At 36.2% G+C, this 14,726-nt stretch overlaps 2 protein-coding genes across 4 annotated transcripts in view; both read left to right on the forward strand.

Annotated features, from left to right (window-relative positions):
* Positions 1-14,726, forward strand: part of Fubp1 (far upstream element binding protein 1) — a 909,332-nt gene that overhangs the window by 95,366 nt on the left and 799,240 nt on the right. The window lies entirely within an intron of this gene.
* Adgrl4 (adhesion G protein-coupled receptor L4) overlaps positions 1-14,726 on the forward strand; it is a 95,442-nt gene that overhangs the window by 2,532 nt on the left and 78,184 nt on the right. The window lies entirely within an intron of this gene.

Here is a 14,726-nt window from a genome sequence, read left to right on the forward strand (position 1 = left end):
GTCATGTAAACTAGTTTCAAAAATAATTAAATCCTAACTTCACATTAGGGCAATGTGGTGCTATACTCCTAAATGTACTTAAGATCACATGGACTTTTTCTAATTAAGCTAGAATACTGTGCTTTGTTAATATTGCATGTTGTTGCTTATAGCATAAACAAGTTCTGTCTCGTGATTCAATTTGATAGGCTCTTAAAAAAGATTAAATATGCAGGATATAGTAAAATCCAAACCTCATCATAATTAGTTTAATGCTTAAAAAATGTACAGCAAAGATGCAGTTTGCTTAATGGTGCATTAGATCAGCCGTTTCTGTTCTTACATACAGCCAGAATTTGTAATATACTATTCTACAAGCACTACGAAATACTTTCCATAAATAAGCATAGATTTCTTTAGTGTGTGTTTAGCTGAACAGCATTAAGGAAAGCTGATAGCTGAATGACCTTCAAAATGTTGCTTTCAATATATCAACATGCTTTCCCACTAATCACTGCAAATTGTTCTGTAGCACTTATAGACACCATTGCCTTTCTGTGGTTTAAATACTTTTATCATCATGATTATCATCAATAACATCAATAAATTTTTGGTTTGGGCCTTTGACAATCATGATTTTTATGACTTTTTCGCAAAATACACATTTTAATACATAGTGTAGTCTCTGACCCCACTGCCTACAAACACACACACACACACACACACACACACACACACACACACACCACACACCACATACATACATATATACATATTCCCCTGTGTGGAGGAAAAAAAACCCAAAGGTTCTGTGACATGAAATTTCTTCTCATTCTGAACATAATTGGACTTATTTGTCTTCTTAAAAATGTGTTAAACTTAAATGCCATTTCTGTTTAATGAAATTTCCACATTCATTTAATTTAGTAGTCATTATCTGAGTTTATAATGTCTTCTAAAACTGCTAAAGAGTAAATTTCTTCCTTTCAAGATCTTTTTCAGTAGGTGTGTTAATATGGTCTTTAAAATTAAGATCAAAGCATTACATTTTCAGCTACTGAAAAGTGTGGATTGCATGTTGACTATGAAGATATTTTGTTGAATTTTTCATCTTTAAATAGATACTTTATATTTCTTATGTATCTTTGCAATCTTCATATTGTGTCAGTAAGAAATATGTAGTTCAGCTATACAGATGCCAAGTGATTTCAGAATAGGAGCTGTTCTCTTTCCAGTGTCATAACCATCATACATCGTGATAAACACACAATGAGATTCTTTTTTTTAGAAGTACCAGATACACGTTTTGGTGATGACACAACTGCTAACCATATAACAAGAGTCAGTTTTAAGCAAGTCACATAACACATGGCTTACGCGATTCCAAGCAAACAATATTTAACAGTAATGGATTCATCTTATGTAATCATCTTGTTACTGAAGAGGTATTCATTGATCACCTTTATCATCATTATCCTTATCACTATCATTACTGAGGTTGATAATAAGTATTGTTCCTTAATTCCAAGGCATGCTTTAGCATACTGCCTTTCCTATTGAGGGTCTCTTTTGTCTTTGGAGAACAGATGAATGGATTCAAACAAGAAGTGGTGAAAATTTGTTTCCCTAAGGGTGTGCTATTCTACAGCTGCAACATTTTCTTTATATATGGAATTATATATATATATATAATATATGTATGTATATTTATATCAGTAATAATAATATATGCAACCTCTTGAGTTGACCCTATTTGCTGTTTCTTGTGTGCATATTTTTTAGAGCTGACCACTTATTTACTTTTATGGAGGATGAACTCTTTCTTTGTCAGTTGTCCTTAATTGCCTATAGTTCTATACCTAGGGATGGGGCCTTTTGGGTGTTCTTTCATTCATCTTGGCACATCAAAGGCTGCTGCAATTTCTTGGGTTTTGGATAGTCTACTATATTATTGGGATTCCACAGGTGTAGTTTTCTATCTTATATGGAAGACACAGTCTCTCAGCAGACATCCTAGTCCTCTGGTTCTCACAACGTTTCTGTTCTTTCTCTTGTGATTTATCTAAGCCTTAGATGTGGAGGTTGTTTTGAAGTTGTATCAGTTGAAGCTGTGCACCCATGATGAGTTGTTCTCTGCCCTTTAACCAGTTTTATCCTTCTACATTTCTACACATGCTGTAAAAGAAGCTTCATTGATGAAGGTTAAGAACCATAATTATCCATGGGTATAAATATAAGTATTTAGAGAGTACCTTAGTAGGTTTTCCTCTAGGTTCCAAGACTTCTTTAGTCATGGGTAGTTGGTTAGGAATAATGCCTCCCCATGGACCTAGACTAAAAATATAAACAAGCAATTGTCTTTGACATAGAATGTGTATGGTGGAGGCAGTTATAGATCTGTATTGATGGTTCTGAAATGGTGCTATAAAGAGTAGGAATGCAACTGAATCTGTAGAATGTAGAAGTATGACAAGTGGAAATGACATTGAAACTGAGAACAGAAAAATAAATTAGATTTGTCAAGATGTCCAAACTAGTAATGAGAAAGAAGGCAAGTGTTCAACATTAACCAATAAAGAGTCTGAGCAATCTGCACAACGTAACTTTCTTTGGAATAAACTAAGCTATAAAAAGCAGTAAATAGGAACTAGAAATTAAATACATCTGAGGTTTTTCAGAAGCCCCAAGTGCTCCATGCCTGATTGAAGAACACATTAATTGTAGGACCAGGCAAGATGTTCATGCTATGAACATGATTCTATTAGCAAAGAAGAGACATTGCAAAGTCTTCATGGTACTGAGTTACACAATAAATTTTTTATTAAAAATATTAACCTATAGAGTGAACAAATCTGTGACAACCTACCAAGGGCTGTGGTAGAAATTTGTATAAACAGAAGAACTACATGCTTTTATAACACATCATAGTCAGTGTACTTCCATATGATACATCTTCAGTTTTGAGGTAAGAATAGGTATGCATTCCACTATATCTTGTCATACTAACATTTATTAAGCTCCATGTCACAATCTTTTGCACACGAGAAGAACAGAGGCATGGAACGTGAGCTCCATATTCCCTAAGAATAGATGGGACAGTCAGAACTCAGTGTTGGGGCACCATGAGTTTCTAACAACGATGAGTGCCAACATATTCTTAGTAAAAGGACATAACCAGGACGGCACAGCCTTTACAGCTATGTCTACAGCACAATACCTTTGAAAAGAAATTAGCTATTTTTTATAGACATATTGAGATAATGGCTTAATCAAAATTTTGGAGTTTCCAGATATCTGAGGGTATTTTAAGACAGAAAGAGGTGTGTGTACAAGTTTTAGTCTACAATAAAAGACTTAGGAAAATGTTGAAGCTATTTTATCCCAAAACAAGTTTCTTAGTTTTGCTTTTATACTTCTACTAATTATACATTTAGCAGGCTTTTGGTTGTGTTTTGATGCACAGTTATTGTAAGTATAGGAAAGGAGAGAATATTTACCCTTGAAGTAAAAAAGAAAGTGTGAAAAGCAAGCAAGTGCAGAAGGCTGGTGTGCATGTGGAGTTTCTGTATATGTCTAAAGTATAACACTTGTATAACACAGGGCTTGTGCAAGTGTGAGAATGAAGGTGAGAGACTGGCTCCCTCCCTGCAGAAAACATTCATTAGGTAGAGCAATGTCTGGGGTTTGCATGGAATGTCAGTGAGAAGAACAGCTTTCCCAGGTGGGGACAGGAAATGCGGGAAGGATGCTACGTGGACAGCTTGTACACATGTATAAATATCTTTTCTTAGCGTGGAACATCTCTATAATGAAAAAACCCAGGGAAAACAATGCAGTCCTGGTTCTGGCTGAAAAGTGATACACTTCCTAAAGTGGCATTCATGGCCAGCAAAACGGTCCCATTGGTAAGAAAGTAAAAAAGGATCCCATCAATTACTAAGCTCAATGACATGAGCTCCATTCCCAGGACCCATGCTGTGGAGGGAGAGAACATACCGTCTCCTGCAAGTTGTCCTCTGACCTTCTCACAGGCTCTGTCACGCATGCTGTTACACACGCACACACCTGCACACAAAACAAGTAAATAAATACAACCAACTGCAAAGCAGTCTCTGTCATTATCTAAAGTGCACGCAGATGCTGCTAGAACTGTATTGGAAGAATGCAATCACAAGGCACAGAGAAGTAGGGCACCAGCAGACAATGTCACAGCAGCCTTGCAAGGATTGAGAATAAATAACCCATAACATCAGATGTGGAGGGAATATTCATTCAAAGACACAAGCATAATTCCAACTGGGACTAAATAAAAGTATTGATCACAGTGATTTGTTACCAGATTAAGAAAAAATGTTTATCAAAATGATAAACATCAAATAAACATTAAATAGATGCAGAATACAAAATGTGCATGTAGGTATGTGCTGTATTTTAGCACATGTCAGCTAAAAAATGAACTATGATGCCTAAAATGTATTTTTGTGTAAGACATGTAGCATTAAACTGTAAAAGAATAAGCATAAATATAAACAAGGATTTTCTGAAAGGGGCTCCAGTGGCACAGGAAATAAACAGAGAAGTTGAGAAAAAATGAAAACCTATCACATGAAATACAAAGACATCTACACAGCAACCGCAAAATCAGCACAGCCAAGGGCAACCAACATAACAGGGAAATCTTTGTCATCTATACCATCAAACAGGGATAGATATCTACAGTACATAAAGAACTATGAAAGTTAATCAACAAAATAAAATTAATGAAAGGGCTAAAATTGAATGGGCAATTTTAAGAAATAAACAAACAAACTAATAAATTACCAAGCTTAAAAACTAAATAATTCAACACTCTTAGGCCTCAGAGAAATGCAAATTAAAACTGCTTCCCCAGATCTGGTCTCATTGACTGCTGGCAGTTCTCAAGTGTGGTGTAGATCATGGAAGCCAGGGTCAGGTCACTCACTCCAAAGTTCTACAGCTTTTAGATCTTTAATATTTTTTTATATTAAGGCTTCAAGTGGCATGGTACTTACCCCAATGTGGTGAGTGGTGGTACTTACCCCAGATTTTCAGTAGACATTATCAACTCTTCCAGTGTTCCTTTCAAACTCTTTTTTTTTGTCTTTTATGTTGATTGCTTTAATGTGATGCTAAAACTTAAATCTTAGCAAGTTGTTGACACTTATTTCTTTCCTCAGTTCCACTTAGTTTTTTCTCCCCAATGTTCTAATTTTTCATTTTCCTACCTTGTTGTCCTACCTTCCTTCTTTCTTTTTAAAAAAGCTCTGAGAGAGAGAGAGAGAAAGAGAGAGAGAGAGAGAGAGAGAGAGAGAGAGAGAGAGAGATTGCATCTGTATGTTCGCATGTGTGCAGGAAGCGCCTGTAGAAGCCAGAAGAGGCTGCTTGAGCCACTGGAACATCAGCTGCAAGATCTGAGTTATCAAGTGAGTCCTGGGAACTGAACCCAAGTCCTCCACAAGAGCAGCAAATGCTCTTGACTACTGACCCATACCCTCAGCCCACTACACACAGTTAGTACACACACGTGCAGGCAAATTTTCACAGTCTTTTTCTCCTTTCATTGAAAATAGACATTTTTTGTATGTAATATATCTGCTTATAATTTCCTCTCCATCTATTCCTTTCAGTTCCTCCCTACCCCCCTACCCATCCAGATCCACTTCTTCTCAGTCTCTCATTAAAAATGAAACAGAATATTAAGAAATTATAATATGATATAACAATAAACAGAATATATAATATGATAAAAACAAAATCAAATACATCATAATTGAACTAAACAAACAAGCAGAAGGTAAAGAGCCCAAGAGAAGGCACAAGAAATGGAGATCTCCTCACTCTCACACTCAGGAATCTCATAGAAACACTAAGTTGGAAACCGTAATATACATATAAAACATTTGGTGCAGGCCTGGGCAGGCCATGTGCATGCTGCTTCAGTCTCAGTGAGTTTATATGTGACCTCATCGTGTTGATTTAGAGGATCTTGTTTCCTTGTTGTCTTCCACCCCTCTGGCTCTTACATTCTTTCTGCTTCCTTTTCTGCATGGTTCAGGCCTGAGCCCTGAGGGGAAGAGGTTGATGGAGGCATCCCTCTAAGTGCTCCAAGGTCTCTGGATAGACCCTGGGTTCTTGGTCAACTGAGCAGTGTTAAGTATAGGTTCCTCTCATGAAGCAGACCTTAAGGAAAATCAGATATTGGTTAGCAACTCCTGCAAGATTTGTGTCACCATTGCCCCAGCATATCTTGTAGGCAGGCCAACACTATTGATCAAAGGGTCTGTGGGTGTACTGGTGTTTACAATAATTGTTAGCGTGCAGAATGCCCTCCTGTACCAAAGGTGCTTGTACATAGGAGTGAAGGCTCTGTATGGGCATCAATTCAATTTCTCCATGTTCAGTGAGTTCTGTAGGTCTTGTCTTTGGGGGCCTTCTGGTCAGTTGTGGGGAGTAGCCTATAGTCTTGACAACAGCCTGCTTAGCCAATATGCACATATAAGCAAATACATAATATACTGTTTTCTGAATCTAGGTAATTTCACTCAGGATAATTTTTTCTAGTTGCATTCATTTACTGAAAAATTCATGATTTTATTTTTGATAGCTAGGTAATTGTATCAATGAAACAAAAGTTTTTATCTATTCATACACTAAGGAACATCTAGGTTGTTTTCTACTTCTGTCCATTATGAATAGATAATCAATAAACATGAGAGCAAGTGTCTCTGTGATAGAATGAAGCATCCTTTGGGTATACACCCAAGATTGGTATAGTTGCTTGCATATTGAGGTATATCTCTTCCTATATTTCTGAGGAACTGCTACAGTGCTTTCCATGGTGGCTGTACATGTTTTCAGTCCTATCAACAATAGATGGATCTTCCCTTTTGCTCCACATCCTTACTACATGCACTCTCACTTGTTTTTTTATCTTAGCCATTCTTAGGGGTGAAAGATTAAATGCCAAAATAGTTTTGATTTGTGTTTCCAGGATGTCTGAGTATATTAAACCTTTAAGTGTTTCTCAACAATTAGAATTTCTTCTTTTGATAATTATCTGTAAATATCTGTACTACACTTTTAATTGGGTTATTTGTTTTCTTTATGTCCAGCTTTTTTTGTTCTTTATATATTTTAGATATTAGGCCTCTATCAGATATAAATCCATTTTAAAAAGTGCCTCCAATAGCATAAAGTGACCCCTGCATCCAGACTTCTACTTTCAGTGTTACTGCTCCACTCTTCTTGGGTCTTTAATGTTTCCATTTATTTACCAGAATTGGTGACATTTCCTTTGTTGTGTGGCTGTCAGTTATAAGAAGATCCCTTCACAGAGCAGTACAAAATAACACATGCACACACACATTCTATTGTTTGTTTTCCTCTCTATTTTCTCTTCCCCATGAGTTAATTTTTATAATGCTTAAGTTGTGTCAAGTTCACAGCTTAAGAACAAAGTAGGTGATGTTGACTTTATTGCATTCTGCAAGTTAGACTCTAACTACTTCACAATATACTTGGATTCCATTCCCACAGTAACTCTCAGAAGTATGAGTCAGTGCTACTGCAATTTATAGGTGAGTGATTTGTTAGGGAAAACACATTCAAAGAATTGTTTAGACAATCTTTAAATGACTCAGTGATGTAGGGTAGCAAATAAGGAATTTACATCTAACTGAAGTAAAAGTAAATAGTTTTAATTCTAACTTGGCTCCACCTCCTTTCTTCTAAACATAATATTATCAATGGATCTGGCAACCAAACAATGGTACAACTTTTAGTACACTGGTAAAAGTCATACATGAAATGCAAGTGTTTAAACATTGTTCAGACACTTGTGGAGGCCAAAGAGCTTCACAGTAACAGTGGATAACTCAAAGAAGACAATGAGATGCTCAAAACTGAAAACTCTGATCACAGAAGCTCTAAAGGGGACACTCACTGTGTGCACGTGCACACACACACACACACACACACACACACACACACACACACACACTGGTGCATTAAGATGGTCATCTGCTCTTGTAGTGAGGGTACTCTTTACTTTTTAATAAATAGGGTGAAAATCTAGATAACAAGGTGATACACCATTTTGCAAAGGCTACGTACGTTAGACGCTGCCCTCAACAGTTGCTTGGCCCAGAAAAAGCTGTGGGAATTCTCCCAAAGAAATGTAATCATCTTCTAGGAAAGAGATCTTATCAATAAAAATTGATGCAACTTTGTGCCTTTTCAGTGCTTATAATACTAAAATAATGCAGAAATGTGCTATTTCCTTATTATACACAGAAAATTCTGAATTTTCTTATATTAAACAAGCTATCATAGCTCATAGAAAAAAAACTTGAGCCATATTATATGCGATAACATTAGCCCTCTCTATAGCTGACAAATGAAAATCATTGAACCAGTCAATAAAGAAAAGGCAACAACATGAGTATAAAGAGGAATAAATAGAAAAAAATAGCATGAAAAGTAAAATGGAGAAAGACAGTGTAGGCATCAGGTTATGGTGTAATTTTAATGCTGATTTCTCTACCTCCCCATATCTGGTTGCCACCCTTGTTCTAAGAATCTCCTGTCTCAATGTTGTATAAACACTGCTCTCCAATTGTCCCACAATATGCCAATAAAGCAGCTTACGGCCAATCACTTCTCTGCTTACAGCCAAGCAGAGAAGAGAATAGGGCTGGACTTCCTGCCAGCCAGGGGAGGAGGAATAAGAATAGGAAGTAGGGGATTCAGCCATGGGAGGTGTCTAGGAGACATAAGGAGAGAGAGCTCAGCAGGGAAAGCTACAAAATGCAAGTATTTATGGGATGCACACTGGGAGGAAACCAAATTGATTACCTGATATATAGATGTTTTAAGTTGATAATGATGAGATATAATAAATATGGATTCACATTCAGAATTTTAGATGCACCAAGAAAGATATTTTCTTCAAGGCTGCCAAATACAAATAGCCAAAAACACCAAGAATGTAACATTTATATACTTCCAGATTGTTTCACAGTTTTTCTTTCTGTAGGGTTTATTAAATATGTGTGTAATAATATAAATGTATATGTAAAAATATTTAATAAAACTTCAAAAGAAAAAAGAATAGAATAATAACTGCTCAGTTCTTGTCCTGTGAAGTCTGTTGAAATAATATAATAAAGTCTCAATCATTTGTATGAGATTAGGTTAAGAGAAAATCTGAGAAACAAGTATAGTTATGTATAAATAATTTTAACATTTTGGCACCCAATGTGGGGCACTACCAGCCCTAGGTTTAAATCTTTTTAAAAGGTACTTTACTTAGGGTTCCTTAATGCCTCTGTCTCCTCTCCAACTCACCTCCTCTAGATAGGAGAGAGAAGACTAATAGGGACAGTGGAAGTAGACTTTTTAAGACTCAGTTCCTTGGGGTGATTCCACTCTTCATCATCAGAATTTCAGTAGCAAACACATCAACAGAAACACGCAGCATTTGGAACAACAGCAAACACATCAGCCTCTCTGAAGTCTTCTCAGGAGCATCTCTCTCTAGAAGCATCTCAAAGAAGAGCAATGAACAGCCAGGTAATGCCAAGTGATGTAAAAAGCCAAGCCTCTATTTGGGGCCTCCTATTTATCTCCTTTCAGAGTCCACACTATGGTGTTTATCATCTCGCAAACACCATGCCCCTGCAAGAGGCAGTTCCCTTTCTAGTGGACATCCATCATGAGCCCTCTCATAAATCTGTTTCACACCCCATACTTGGGATCAAAACAAAAACATGTTTACATCCTCCACAAACAGTTTCAAGAGAAACTGTCAACTATAAGTATACTCAAGAAAATCATAACAAATTTTGTATCTTATACACAAAAGAATGGAAAGGGTGTCAAAATATCAAAGAGAGGGTCATACCAAACACATTGCTACAATGATATGTCCTAAATTTGTCATCTTTCACTTTCTTGTATCTAGATTCTCTTTTTTTGTCCCTCTTCAGTAGCCAGGGTTGTAAGGGAATCAGCTGGTTGATTTTCAGTATTGTAAACTGCACTAAAAACAGCAAAAGAGGTTCTGGGAGGTGGATCAGTGAGAAAATGCTCTCCTTGGATGCCTGACAGCCTGAATTGTCCAGAACCTATGATGGAAGGAGAACACCCTCTGGCCTCCAAGTGCACACTGCACCCTAGTGTATAATGAGAACAATAAAATACCAGAAGATTAACCCTAAAGTCTCCCATTGCTGGGTTGTTTGTCCCATAAGAGTAGCGAGGACATGTACTAGAGAAGACATAAATAGAAAATTCATGTACACTCGATGAGGGATATACCAAGCCTACAGTCAGTAATCAAACATTTAAGTCATTTCAGTATAACCCCTGCTTATAATACTCCGATTTCTCCTCTTAACTTTTCTAGATATTTCTCAAATCCCTTCTTTCTTGTCTCAAAGATTAGATGAGGCAGTAAGCAGCATGTTTTCTAACCTTTACTATATGATTAGTCTGTGATTTTTATATTATAAAGTCAGCAAATTGGAAATGAACTCCATACCTGATGATGAGAGGTAGCGCGTTGTTGGGGAAATTCACAGGCTCCGTTTGATTGAATTCAGGGTTGTTTTGGTTTGTTTCGTTTTTTTCTTAATCACTTACAACTTTTGTGGTTATAATAATGAGAGTATTGTTTTAACTAATCTTTGGAATTGCCATGGCCAATGAAGAAGTCATTTTCATCTTCTTGCTCCATCTCCTCCTCAGTCATGACCGTGGCACATCAAGATGCTACTTCCTGCTGAGCTGGATGTGACTCCAGACTTTCTCTCCTAACGTTACCAGGCAGGTGGTGTAAATCAGCAGAGCAGGTTTGCAACAGAAGACAGTCTGCCTTCGTCTTCCTTTAAAATGAATTTCCAAGACACTCTTAAAGTATTCTTCCTGTATATATTACAATCACAGTAATAAAATGCAAGGTACTAAAAGTAAGTTAATTGGCAGAAGTACAACATCGGCATCAATGAGTAATAAAAATAAATAAGTCAATAAAGCAAATTTGTGTATTTGTTCACCTACTTAGGCATGCTACTTAGAGTTGCTATCATGTGCAATTGTGAGTTTACCCTTTAAGCAATATGTGCATATGCAGGGCACTAAGCATGGTCTCACTTACACACATCTTTGTATCAAGTACTGTGAATGAGATAGAGTGATCAGTTAGCATTCAGGGTAGAAACACTTTCAAATTTTGGAATAGTGTAAGCTAATATTCATTGTCTAAGGCCCAACATATAAGTCAATTTCTTTTTAAGACTAAAATATTCTATTTATTATGAAATACATTTTTTTATGTCCTAGCAATTTCATTTTGTTTTAGATCAATACATTTCTGAAGTACATTAGAATGTCTGTCTGCATTTTAATAGTGACTGTAAACCTTGGTGACTATTTATTAATCTTGCTTGTGTCCTTGGAAACTACCAAAACATCTTGTGAATCTATAATATGCTTTACCTGTGAACAGTGGCTCCCCATATGATTATTCTTTGTTTGTTTGTTTTTGGTTTTTGGTTTTTTTCGTGAAAATAGATTCTTCTTTCATGCAATACAGTCCAAGCACACTTCCCCCTCTCTCTGCTCTCCCTTGCTTCCCTGTTCCCCCCTCTCCCAGAACTACTCATCTTCATTTCGTCTTCAGAAAAGAGCAGGCCTCTAACAGATGAAAGCAAAACAGGACAAAACAAGGTACAATAATATAATCATGTCCATGTTGGATGAGGCAACATGACAGGAGGAAAAGAGTCCTAAGAGCAGACAAAAGAGCCAGAGGTACAGCTGTTCCCACTGTTATGAGTCTCAAAAAAAAAAAAAAAAAACCAATAAGCTAACAACCATCACATAGGCAGAGAGGACACGGTGCCCTTCATACCTGAAATTTACCAAGGCATTGTGAATAGTGATCCTTCAAGATGGCTCAGTGGGCAAAGTGCCTATTGCACTTGTATGAGGACCTGAGTTTAGATTCCCAGTACCCTGACAAGTCAGCATGACCACATAAAAAATAATAAGGAGGAAAAAGAGAGAGCTATCAAGAAAGAGACTCAATGTGGGCCTTTATCTTCTGTGTGCTGACACACACATGGGCACACACCCTAGTATGAATATATACATAACACAGACACACACATACACTAAAAATAATAATAATAAAATTTTTTATTTTTTTAAAGCTTTATATAAGCCTGCATTATAAATGGGAAGTTAGCTATTAATGTTAACAACACTGATCATACCAAGACACGTTAACAGTACTGAAATATAAACACAAAAGATGCTTGGTTTTTGGTCCTTTTAGAAAAAGAACTAGGTTGGATTTTTTTAAAACAGGACTCCAGGCACAAAAAGAGAATATAGGTGGTAGCTGCAACATGTTGGCGTTGATTCTTATAATTCCTAACATGTCACCAGTGATATGATGATGATTCAGGCAAAATAAGCTTGAGGAATTTGCGGCGTGTTGTTAGAGAATTGGGTGAAAATATGAGTGATGAAGAACTTCGGGCTATGATAGAAGAATTTGATAAAGATGGTGATAGAGAAATAAACCAAGTGGAATTCATTGCTATTATGACTGGTGACATAAAATTTTTAAAAAGCACCACAAATGGAATTCTGTTTCTGTCCAGCACTTAGCTTTGGTTAAATTGTGTTCACTATCTAATATTTATATAAACAGAAAACAGAGAATCTCTGATATATAATCTCAACACAAATATTTGACTGGAAATGAATACTCAGTTACTGAAAATTATAGAAAAACTGAACAAAGGTAGTACAAAATTTCATGTTGCTTTGTTCCTAAATATCTTTTGCTTTCCTGTTTCATTTTTTTAGAGCTCAATCATGCAAGCTTGGATTTTAATTTCTTGCATTGGAAACTTCTTCATAGATTAGTGAGCAGGTAGTGACAACACAGGCAGCTACACTGTTGGCACTGAGGTCTTGGCAACACCTTCTGCTGTTGAGGAAAGGAGCCCTGGTCGTTGTCTTTTGAGAGGCCCAAGAATCGCAATGACTATTCTTTTTTCTTTTCTTTTTTTTTTCTTGATCATATGTTATCAGTCTAACTTTTTTACAGTTCTAAGAAGCATGAAATCATCTGCATGTGGCTTTGAGAGTTTTTCTTTAGTTATAAAAAAAGAACTTTCTGTATTGTTCATGCTCCTCTCTGTTTTCTACCATCAACACTTTATAAATAAAACTTAGCATGGAGCTTTGTTTGTTTCAAAGAAACTCTCAAAGACCATGCTATACCCCTTTACAATAAAATATGCATGGCAAAGGACCTAACTGTCTCGAAATTAGTTACTAAAATATCTTATTTTCCTATCAAATTATAAGCTTTACTGAAATAAATGATCGCACAAATGGGAGAAATTAGACATTCTTTCTCTCTACAACTTCAAATCTTTTCAAGTGTTTTTGACACGCATAAATTATAAGACTTGTAAAAAAAAAACCCTTCTATCTCTATACTCAAAAATCATCTAAGTAAAGGGTTGTATTTTAACATCCCATAAGAATTCTGTTTTCCTTCTATTTAGCAGCAATAGAATCAACCAGAAAACTGCTGATTTAATAGAACATCAAGGGATGGGTTTAATTTTCTAAATATCTCAGTTCCATGTGGAATACAATTATATGTCCTCTGTTTTAACAAACATCTTATCCTTGGTCTGATGATATATTGGATTTTAATAAATTTCTAGTTGGCTTCATGAGGGAAGACCATTGTACACTACACCCATTGACATTACTGTGCCTAACTGGTCTGCTCTTAAAAATGGATAGAAGCATAGTTGTCCATTGTGGAAATTGTGATTTTTCTGAAAATCCAATCCGTAAGCAAGACTGGTGCAATATTTTGACTTACTTAACTATTTGATTTGTTTCCATGGCCACAGGTAGGGTCATTAGTTTCAAAGCACCACACATTCATTATAGCTGTGATTAGGGTAAGAATGAGGCTGGAGGAAGAGAAAAGAACTGCTGTTAACAACTGGAATATAGGGAGAAAGTTCCAGCACTTGGATGTAATAGATGAAAATATTTTATATCCAAGCCAAATAATTTTCATTAAAAATGTGATTATCTTGAATGGCTTTGGTCAGACAAGCTCAACTCCTGTGATGTCGCTTCTCCTGGGATTTACTGCACGGTAATGCTATTTTCCATATTAATAAGTGTTTTTTCTACAGACTTTTGTTCAGATACATGATTTATACTACCAAGAAATGTGAATATGTATACAGATTTATAGATCCTCTTTAGAATTGTTTTAAAGTTCCCAAATAAATTACCATTACTGCTACCCAGAATGTCAGAAGAGTTTAAACCTTGTCATAGACCAAGAAGGAAATTAACAGTTGGGTCTAACCAAATATTGTAGCTAAATATAGCATACAGAGCTACGTGCAGTTTCTGAAGATGCTATCAGGGAGAAAACCCAATGGCTGGACTTCTGCACTGTAGTTTTTAGGTACAAAGATTCAATTTAGAGATTGGGGTTTGAAAATAAAATTTACTGCCTGAGTGTTTTTGGCTGATAAGAAATGGATTTTGTGACCTGGTGCACATTAATTGAAGTGTCTGGCAATGTGTCTCGACCAGGTTAAAGGGACCGTATGTGCTTGGAACCATATCATTGCTTTACATTGAACTCCCAAGTTAAATCTCTTCATCAC

This window comes from Acomys russatus, chromosome 23 (genome assembly GCF_903995435.1).
Source record: "Acomys russatus chromosome 23, mAcoRus1.1, whole genome shotgun sequence".
In the NCBI taxonomy this organism is placed as follows: domain Eukaryota; kingdom Metazoa; phylum Chordata; class Mammalia; order Rodentia; family Muridae; genus Acomys; species Acomys russatus.